This window comes from Triticum dicoccoides, chromosome 3B (genome assembly GCF_002162155.2).
Source record: "Triticum dicoccoides isolate Atlit2015 ecotype Zavitan chromosome 3B, WEW_v2.0, whole genome shotgun sequence".
In the NCBI taxonomy this organism is placed as follows: Eukaryota; Viridiplantae; Streptophyta; class Magnoliopsida; order Poales; family Poaceae; genus Triticum; species Triticum dicoccoides.
The window spans coordinates 819,259,013-819,269,945 of NC_041385.1; positions in this window are offsets into that span (position 1 = coordinate 819,259,013).

Here is a 10,933-nt window from a genome sequence, read left to right on the forward strand (position 1 = left end):
CACTTGTCATTAATCAAATTTGGAACTAGAACTAACAAATCTGAAAGACGAGATTCGAACTGGCAACCTGGACTACAAAGCGTAAGTCGATAGCCTGAAAAAATGAACGGTTGTTGGCTTTGTCCCATAACTTGATTTTATACAGTACTTGTGTTGAGTAGAGTAGAGGGAGTGCCTCGTCAACACGTGCATGACCGTTGTCTCACTTACTGGTGGGTCCCAGGTCTGCGATCTCAATCTCTCTTCTCTCCATCGTCTTACCTTTGCACGTGCACACACGAAGAGCGGCGCTAGCTTGCCGTGGTGTTATTACAACTAAAAAAAGCTTGAAAAATAGAAGAATCGCCTAGAACAAGAGACGTTGTGGCCGGTCGAGACGGAGCTAACCACATCTATCCTTCGTGCCACGTTTGCATGATGAAGCTCTGTGGCTAGTGGGGTGTTTTCGACCAACTGGCTGGGTCCCGAGGTCGAACCATAGGTACTACGTCTGATACAGTATATTTTTAAACGCACATTTTTCCTCCATGTCGAGACGTGGCACACCATACCGCGCAGTTTCGGGGTCCTCCCGGGTGGTGCATGCATATATTCTTCCTGACGTGGGAACCCTACCGCGCGTTTTCTGGGTCCTCCTCGGTCGTAGCGCCAAAGCAAGTAAATGAGTCGTCAAATCACGAAAGACCACCTTTCCCGCCGAGTACATCAGTGAAGCATGGTGGCTAGCTAGTTGGGCTAGTTCGACCGATTAGCTAGGCCGCCGCCACATTTGTTTTTTCACCCCTTTTTATATCTACTTGCCGGAAGGTAAATTTAAATATCCACCGCGGCGTTGCTCTTGTGTTTGGGTGCGGCAGGATTTTTAATTTTTTGATTGACGGGAGCAGGCGCGACAGCAATTAGTCACGATGACTCCGCCTGTAAAAACCCACTGCTCCTTGATGTGAGAGTCGTCGACTGGTGTTTTACCGTGGTGAAAACCAAAAGATTCCCCACTCCTGGGCTGGCTCCCTCCGCCTTCCTGTAGATTGCATTGCCTTTCAGCCGTTTCGCCCCCTTTGCTTCCTCTCCCTACCTGGTGCCATGGCGGTGCATCAGATCACGGAGTCCGAGGTGAGGCGCCTGACATAGGAGCTCCATGCCAAGGATGCGGAGCTCAGGGCCAAGGACATGGAGCTCCGTGAGCTCAAGGAGGAGAGGAGTGCCATGCTCCTCCGTTATGTGCGGGAGTTCATGGAGCTTCAAAAGCGGTAGGCGTCCACCACAAAGATGCTCGAGGCGTCGGCGGCGTTACTGCAGAAAGCGGGAGATACGATAGGCCGTCAGGGGAGCCGGCTAGAGCACGAGCGGGCTGATCGTGAAGAGGTCCAGGATCGCCTCAGCCACTTGGTGAACCAAGTTGCCACGGACGTGTTGCGGCTACGTGATGCCTACCGCCGTGCCAGCGCGACGATGCCGGCCGTCGAGCTAAACCCGTTCGACCACCCGGTCGACTTCAACGAGCTGCGGCTTCCTGACCTGGTCTCCTTCTTCACCTATATCTCTGAGGAGCTGAGACGTCTCCATGCGATGGTGGGGGCTGAGCCGGACCAGGAGGGGTTACGGGCTACCGTCGCTGTTGTCGGCCGAATCCTTACAGGGCTCCGTCTCCGGAATCCATTCGTGCCATTGGACGCCGTCTTTGACAAGCTGGCTCCCGTCGACCGGGAGCAGGCTCTGTGGGCGGTTGCACCCGGCATCACCGACGTCGTGCGCCTCGAGAAGCAGAGGGACTTCGGTGGTGTTTAGGCGCCCTCTGCATGGGCATGTCCATGTCTTGGCGCAACATGACCGTTGGATCAAACTCAGACAGTGCAGATCAGTCACTGTAGCACGAAGCGTGTGGGTGTGTTTGGTTACATTCTCATCTCAATATAGTTGTTTCCTCTTCGTGTATTTTTGTCAACCTACTAGTGTGGACTCATGCACCCTTCATGCACTCTGCCAAACACCCAAAAGTGGGTCGCGAAGGGAAATTTTGCTCCCATCCCGTGCACCCTTCATACACCCTGTCTAACACTATTCGTGCTTCATATGGTTCATGTTTCGTGGAGTAATGTAGCACCGTACTCTCCATGCGATGTGGACCTAGTTCTGTTAACATTGATCTCACCGTTCATTCTCGACCGGACAGTCGAAAAAGAGGTACTATGTTACATATAGGAGTAGTTGACATGCGCACAACATCATTTCTTATCGTCATATCTTACTACACTAGCAACAAGATTGTGTAGTAGTGACGTATGAACCACTTCACATGCCTAGTAGTAGTAGCACTGTGTATGTTCAAGTGGCTACCGTGTTTCGCACTCCTCCGTCGTAAGAGTGGAAACACTTGCTTTAATCATTTTTTTCTTCAGAATGAAGAACAGTGGACACGCTCTACCATGCGGATCCTCCTCCAGCCATGCACTAAATTACTCACTTTCGCCGACGTGTGGGACAGCCAGCACCTGGTTCCACCAGCCTTGCACTAAATTACTCCACAGTAGAGTGACGGTAGACTACCCCGATCGAACCGCCGCATTAATGCCCAATGAGCCGTCAAATCACAAAACCCCCTCCTTTCCAGCAGTAAGTTGGACGGACGAAGCAACCATCATTTCACTCTTCTCTCTCAGCTTCCTCTCTTGAAGAAAACCCCCACTCGCTTTGCTTCTCCCTCATCTCATTCCTCCTTTCACTCTTCTCTCTCAACTTCCTCTCTTGGATGGACGCTGGAGCACCGGCCGACCTGATGTCTATGGCTCTGGCCAAAACCATCGAGGCTCATGGTACGAAGAAGCGCAAGCACCCCGCCGAGACTACCGCAGACAAGCTCAAAGCCATCGCCCTGTCCAAGCCCCCCTCTCCGGGATCCCTCATTAAGCAAGTCTAGGTAATGTCTCTTGTTGACGATCTTTTTCTCGATCTTGAGTGTGTTTTTTCATCTAACACGCAGTACTAGTACTGGTAGTACAACTTTCTGGGTGATCTTGCATGTGATTTTAGTGTGCCAAATGACGGTTCTAAATTCCTCTTTTGACCAAAACATGCGAGAGGTTGACACTGATTTCTTATAGATTACTTCCAACTACTCCCTCTGACCCATATTTCTTGTCTTAGATTTGTCTAGATACAGATGTATCTAATACTAAAATGTGACTTGATACATCCGTATCTAGAAAAATCCAAGACAAGAATTTTGGGACGGAGGGAGTACTTTGTGAACATCAATGCTACCTTTTAAGAGGGTATATTTGCCTCAGTAACTTGTGTTATGGATATTGCATGTAATCCCTCTACTCTCATGCCTTTGAAGACATGCTCTAGTGTCTTTGTTCACTCATTTCTGTGCGTATATGTAGTCATATATGGAGTATAATATCGAAAATCATCTTATATTTCTGAACAGAGGTAGTAATAAAATATGGTTTCTGTTTGAATTAGAACCAGGTCCGCGGTGGAGATGAAGTTCTCAAAGTCATGCCGTGTGAACTGGAAGACCTGATGATGAGTTCTACTTCTGAACTATCCAGCTGCTATGTCCTTGTGGCCACGTGTCCTGAACTAGTGTTTTCCTGTAGCATTGTTGTCAGGCGTGTTCTCGAGGTTGTATTTGACCACAACAATTTCCTGGCTGTGTCTTCGATTACGAAGGGTGTGGTTCTTGTAAAGCTTCCCAACAAATTAGATGCGGCATGTCTTCATCATCATGTTTATGAGTGGAAAGACCACTCTGTTAGGTTCTCCAAGGTTGACAAGATGGTGATGGTGCATGTAGACATCTCACACGAAGTCCATGGCCTAGTCAGTTATGCGGGGTTCATCCCGTAGGTCGGTGGCAAGAAATAGTCTGCAGAGGTTAGTTAGTGCAACTTTGCTTGTCTGTAGTAAGTACTATTGTTCAATACTTGATTTGTGTTTGTGAACCCTGTATTGTTTATTAGTACTGCCGCTTTTGGTGTGTGGTCAGTCCTGAGAATGGTCTATGTTAATGTCTGTCCACTCAATTTAGTTTGTACATTTTGAAGTATCCATATCATATTTTTTGTGAGGACAGTTTATCAATTATGGTTACACTCCAATATCTGTATGCATTGCAGGGTTTATCGCACCCACCAGGATTTCCAGTCCCATGGATGTTCGGTCCATACGATTTGTCACGACCTTTGGACTGTCCTGCTTGTGGGAGTAGGCGGGGCCCCTGCATGCCACGCGTAGTTGGACGATCAATCTTCTGTTTAGTACTTCAACATAGTGATTTCCTGGTAAGGATTCACTCGTGTCACATCAAGTAAATCTTATTGATTTACTGTCTAAATCTTATTGATTTAATGTCATGTTTTCTTTCTTTTCCAGCAATTTTACGATGCAGGTTTTGCCATGTGACATTCATCACAGAATAAACCGTTTGGTTTGCTCTACGATGGGTATTTTTTGCAGGTTTCACCTCTTATGTCGTGTCAGTAATGAAGGCACTGTCCATCACTTATATTACTGGAAAAAATTGGATCAGTCTGTTGTCTAAGTACAAGATGAATCCCTATGATGAACTGCAGTTTGGTTTAACAAAAATGCCACAATTAGTCCTTCTCGCGTTTAAAAGAAATGAAGAAAAAAACTGGATCACGGTCACGGATCTTAGTCAAGTTAGAAAGCTGATCATAGCAGACCAAACACGATCACCGCTGTCTCGCACAGATCGAGCACCGGCAGTTGCTCTAGCACTGACAGTGGCAGCAACTCAGTCTGATCCAGCTAAGGATTGGGCACCAACTGCATCAGCGGATAAGTCTGATCTACCGGACAATCGGGCATCGACACCGGCACCTGGTCCGACACCGGCACCAACTCTACAAGGAGCACCATCTCCGGCAGCAGCAGCGGCTTCGGCACCTGCACCAACACTTGCACTTGCATCTGCTCTGGCCCGTGTAGTTGCACCGGCAACAGACTGGGCTGCAGTTCACACTTCATATACCAAAGTCCTTACAAAAACCGACATGTCCACCTTCTTGGTAAGCATTAGCTGCCCAAGTGCTTCGTTCTTTTTTCTTTCCATGTTGTTTCACATGATTCACTGTGTTGATCTAACTATTTGGGTATGTCTTCTTGTTTGCAAACAGAGAATTCCTAGAGCAACGAGGGAGTCGTTCAACAATCCGGGCGACCGCGGCCAAGTTTCTCTTACCATGCGCAGCCTTGGTGTGAATGAACCTGCTCAATATACCGTAAGTACAAAGGATGGTCGCATGATGATTGATGCTAAAGGATGGTCAAGGTTCAAATCTAAATCATATCTTGCGGTAGGGGATGATGTCAAAATCGAACTTTCTCGGCAAGGAGAGCTGGTCCAAATCAACTTTGAAATTCTTCAGTAGCAGCACGCAACTGCCGAACTGATCTATCCTCCGAGAGATTTTGATGTAATAATCTGGCATGGTGAAACAAGTGTCCTGTGTGTATAAGTAGTACGACAGTATTATTTATCACATCGTATATCATTGATAGAATTGCAACTCTGATTGCTGGTTAGGAACTGTCGTTCGATTTCATTCCAACAGCTGTCGTGCTTTATTCAATTTTGTGTATTCGCCTTGCGACAGCATCTAAAACTAGCGCCGTACCGATCGCTTGCAATATGAAAAGCGCTGAGGTAGAACACATGGGCCCCCAAACATGCAGGGTCGGCCTGCGGCCCAAAGTCCAGAACCGTGAGCCTGTCTGAGTATTATATTCTCAGCTGAACCTCCATAATGCCCGTGCGCTGCAGAGGGAGTATATTTCTCGGCAAGGTGAGCCTGTGATATAAAAGATTTGTATATTTCTTTACAGAGGGAGTATCTCTCTGTCAAAAAATGTATTATTTGTAACTAGTTACTCCTGTCTTTCTACTTCCTTTCGCTGATATGTGGGGCAACTGGGAACGGGGTCCACGTGACATATGCACAAATTAGAGTGCACAACTTCACGGTAGACACACCCCGGTCATAGCGCCGCAGTAATGCCCAATGAGCCGTCAAATCACAACCCCCGCTTTCCAGCTTTAGCAGTAAGCTGGACGGATGAAGCGACAATATTTCACTGGGTCTGAATCCCCTTCTCCCTCGTCTGCTTGTTCAGAGAAAACCCCCGCTCGGCGATTGCATAGGGTTTTCTCATGGAGAACCAGGTACGAATTCTTCATCCATCCCCGATAAATCCAAGTCCCTTGCTCACAGGTAATCCTAGGATGGCAGCCGCCGCCGTTGATGCATTTTTCTTTGTACTGAATCTAGTGTGTTTCAGTTGCAGTGCCCAAAGTGCGAGTACCCTACAGATTTCTGTGCCTTCGGCGAGACGCCACACTTGTTCCTTCCCATCCTAACACAGCATTTTGGAACGCGCAAAGTACGTTCCTAGAATCCTCTTTTCTATCCGGGAGGGTGGTTTTTTTAACATGTTGTGTCACTACTAGAAAAAGGGCTATAGATGGGATTGACACTAATGGCGCACCAGACAAGTGGTGCGCCATTAGTATATACTAATGGCGCACCACCTTCTGATGCGCCATTAGAGTTGAAACTACTAATGGCGCACCTGGCACACGGTGCGCCATTAGTATCAAAATTTTTTTTTGAACTAGTGCGCCTGTCCAAACATACTAATGGCGCATCCACAGGCAGTGCGCCATTACTAGTTGTAACTAGTAATGGCGCACCTGCCAGAGAGTGCGCCACTAATGTTGTTTTTATTATTATTCTTTTATTCCTTTTTTTGCAAAACTACTAATGGCGCACTCGCACGCGGTGCGCCATTACTAGTTTAAACTAGTAATGGCGCACCGTGGTGTAGTGCGCCATTAGTATGTTTTTTTTGCAAAACTACTAATGGCGCACCACCAGGGGGTGCGCCATTAGTAACCTGGATTACTAATGGTGCATTTGTGGTTGGTGCGCCATTAGTAAGTGGGCAGCAACAAGATATTTTGGACAGCCTCTCCTCCCACACTCACTTTCTCCCCACTTCATTCTCTCCACCGCCTCCTCCTTGTCTCGGGTGCCTCCTCTTTTTCACCTCATTTCCACCATAAATTCATTCAAATTAAGTGGTTAAGTTACCTTGTTTTGCTAGGTAAGTAAGGGCGGAAGCTATATTTATGTTGTTCTCCCTACAACAATGTGCACATGCACTTTATATGGCTTAGCTAGATCTATGTATGTTCGTGGTGTTGCATATGTGTGTGGTTTTGCATATGTGTTTGTGTTTGGAGGTGTACCGGTATTTGAAATGCGATAGTGGCCAATATTTTGCCGGAATGTTGATTCATTTCCGTTTCGGCGAGAATTTTGGCATTAAGCATTCTTTTTGGTCCTATTTTTAGGGAAAGTCATGCCAAATTTTTTCTTGGTTCTAAAATATCGTTTTGCTCTACCCCACAGGCGACCATGGTCCGCACGATGACCGAAGGCATCGTGAATAGGTTTTTAAGGTCCGCGAAGGCCGAGATGCTTCAAAAGAACGAGACGGAGATAAGATGTCCGTGTCGAAGATGCAAGCTGAATAGCCTTATTGCGGACCCGGATTCCGGGCAGGTGCGGGACCACCTGCTCTTGCGTGGTCTCATGGATGGCTATCGGTGGCAAGGTGATCAAGATGACTACGAAGTCGTCCATGGGGGCCGGGCAAGAAATGAGGAAGGGCAGCAAGACAACCACCGCTGCTCGGGCGGGCGAGAAGACGAAGAATCCCCAGGAGATGATCACGACGGTGATGATGTACACAGTCATCATGTAGAAGAAGATGCAGGACATGATGATGATGCTGGCGGAGCAGACGAAGCTGGACCATCGATGGGCTGGGTGCAGGACCCTCATATTCAAGAGCTGCTTCTCAAGCAGACGGATAACGCAAGAGCTGCCGCCCGAGAGAAAGCCAAGATGGATCAACTTGAGTTAGACGCGGTTACTCCATTGTATGAAGGATGCAGGCCCGAGGATACCCGCGTGAAAGTAACGCTCATGGCTCTGGAGATGAAGGTAAAACACAAAATGACCGACGCATGCTTCGACGAGAACATGTCATTCTGGCACGAACGTCTTCCCAAGGGGAACAAGTGCCCGACCAGTTTGGAGGAGGCGAATAAAATCGTGTGTCCTCTGGATTTACCGCACATGAAATACCATGTGTGCATGAACAATTGCATCATTTATCGGGACGAGCACGCGGAGTCTACCATATGTCCGGTGTGCGGTGTCACTCGATACAAGAAGAGGAAGAAAGCTCCTCGAAAAGTGGTGTGGTACTTTCCGATCACTCCTCGTCTGCAGCGGTATTTCGCGGACCCTAAGGTAGCAAAGCTCCTGCGTTGGCACGCGGATAGGGAGGAGAAGAAGCGAGAAGATGACGCAAATGATCCGGAGATAGATAAAAAAGACAAGATGCTGAGTCACCCTAAGGATGCAAGCCAGTGGCAAGCGTTGAACTTCGAATACCCAGAATTTGGGAACGATAGAAGGAACATCGTGCTGGGCGCGAGCACCGATGGAGTCAATCCGTTTGGCAGTCAGAGAAGCACACATAGCACCTGGCCTGTGTTCGTGTGGATGTACAACCTTCCCCCCTGGTTGTGCATGAAGAGGAAGTACATTCACATGAGTATGCTAATTGAAGGGCCGAAACAACCAGGGAACGACATCAATCTGTATCTGGGGCTGCTGAAAGAGGAGATTGACACGCTATGGAAAACGCCAGCCAATACGTGGGACGCCGCAGAGAAAGAATATTTCCCTATGAGAGCCGCACTTCTCACGACGGTGCACGACTATCTCGGTTACGGATATCTTGCGGGGCAGGTAGTCCACGGATTTTCTGGATGCGTAAGGTGCATGGATGACACAACATATCGCCAGCTAGATAGAGATCCCGGGTCTTCGAAAACCGTGTTCATGGGACATCGAAGGTGGCTTCGCGACGATGACCCGTGGAGGAAACGCAAGGATCTGTTCGATGGTGAAACCGAACCCCGAAAACGCCCGTGTATGAGGAGCGGCGAGGAAATAGACAAGCTGTTGAAAAATTGGAAAGACTGCCCACTGCCGGGAAAGAAGCAAAAGGCGCCAGAGCCGTTGCTGAAGGTATGGAAAACGAGGTCTGTTTTCTGGGACTTGCCGTACTGGAAGATTCACCGTGTGCCTCACATCCTTGATGTCATGCATATCACGAAGAACGTGTGCGAGAGTCTGCTTGGTACCCTGCTCAACATGCCAGAGAGGACCAAAGATGGGCCGAAATCAAGGGCAGACTTGAAATCAATGGGCATCAGGCAGGAGCTTCATGCTATATATGATGATGGTGATGATGAGGCGAAGCAGGACACAGAAAGTCGTCGCAAAGGCAAAAATGCCAAGAAGACCGGAAATGACTACCCTCCCGCGTGCTTCACTCTAAGTCAGGAGGAGATCGAGCAGTTTTTCACCTGCCTCCTAGGAGTAAAACTTTCTTGCGGTTACGCGGGGAAGATAAGCAGATACCTAGACCCAGCGAAGCAGAAGTTCAGTGGGATGATGTCTCACGACTGTCACGTGCTGATGACGCAGATACTTCCAGTTGCAATCCGTGGGATCATGGACGCGCACGTCCGTGAAACGCTATTTGGCCTATGCAACTTCTTCGACGTCATCTCTCGGAAGTCGATTGGCGTGAGGCAACTCAGAAGGCTACAGGAAGAGATCGTGGTGATACTATGCGAGCTTGAGATGTACTTCCCGCCCGCATTCTTCGACGTTATGGTGCATCTGCTGGTCCATATAGTGGAGGATATCATCCAACTCGGGCCGACGTTCCTGCACAGCATGATGCCGTTCGAAAGGATGAATGGTGTCATCAAAGGATATGTTCGCAACATGTCACGTCCAGAGGGAACCATAGCCAGGGGCTTTCTGACCGAAGAGTGCATCTCCTACTGCACGAATTATCTAGGCATCGAGAACCCCGTTGGTCTGGCCGTCAACAGGCACCTCGGCAGGCTCGCAGGATGGGGTCACCGTGAGGGTCGCCGTGAAATGCATGTCGACTTCGAGGGTCGACTCGCCGACTTTGAAAGATCAAACCTAGTCGTGCTACAACACATAGACGTGGTCGATCCTTGGGTGGTAGAGCACAAAACCTTTATTAAGAAGACGTACAATGACCGAGGCCAACAGAGGATGGACGAAGATATACTCAAAGAGCACAACTCATGTTTCACGCGTTGGTTCAAGCAGAAGCTTCTGTCGTACCCTTTACATGAGGATTCTTCCGCGGAAGAACAACTCATATTCGCCTTGTCACAGGGCGCCGAGCACAACCTGATGACCTATGAGGCGTACGATATCAACGGCTACACATTCTACACCGAGGCTAAGGACATGAAGAGCGATGGTTATCAGAACTCCGGGGTAACGATGGAATCCTACACCGGTAACGACAAGGACAGATACTACGGAAGGATCGAGGATATCTGGGAGCTGAGCTACGCTGGAGAGAAGGTCCCGATGTTCCGTGTCAGATGGGCCAAGAACGTCATAAAAGAAGACCGGTATTTCACCACCATGGTTATACCCGAAGCCAAATCCAAGACCGCGGGCGCAAACGTCACCGCGAAAAATGAGCCATGGGTACTGGCTTCCCAAGTGGACCAATGCTTCTTCATTACCGACCCGCCAAAGCCCAGTCGTGTTGTCGTGAGGAGAGGCAAAAGGAAGATCATCGGAATGGATGGAGTAGCCAATGAGCAAGACTTCGACAAGTACGGCGACCCAAGGATCGAACATGACGACGATGATGAAGTAGCAGCATACACCACAAGAAGAAGCAGGACCACCCTACCTAAAGGACGTCCGTTCCATAGAAGAACTCCATTTGCGAAAAAGAAGGGCAAGAAGATTGTGAA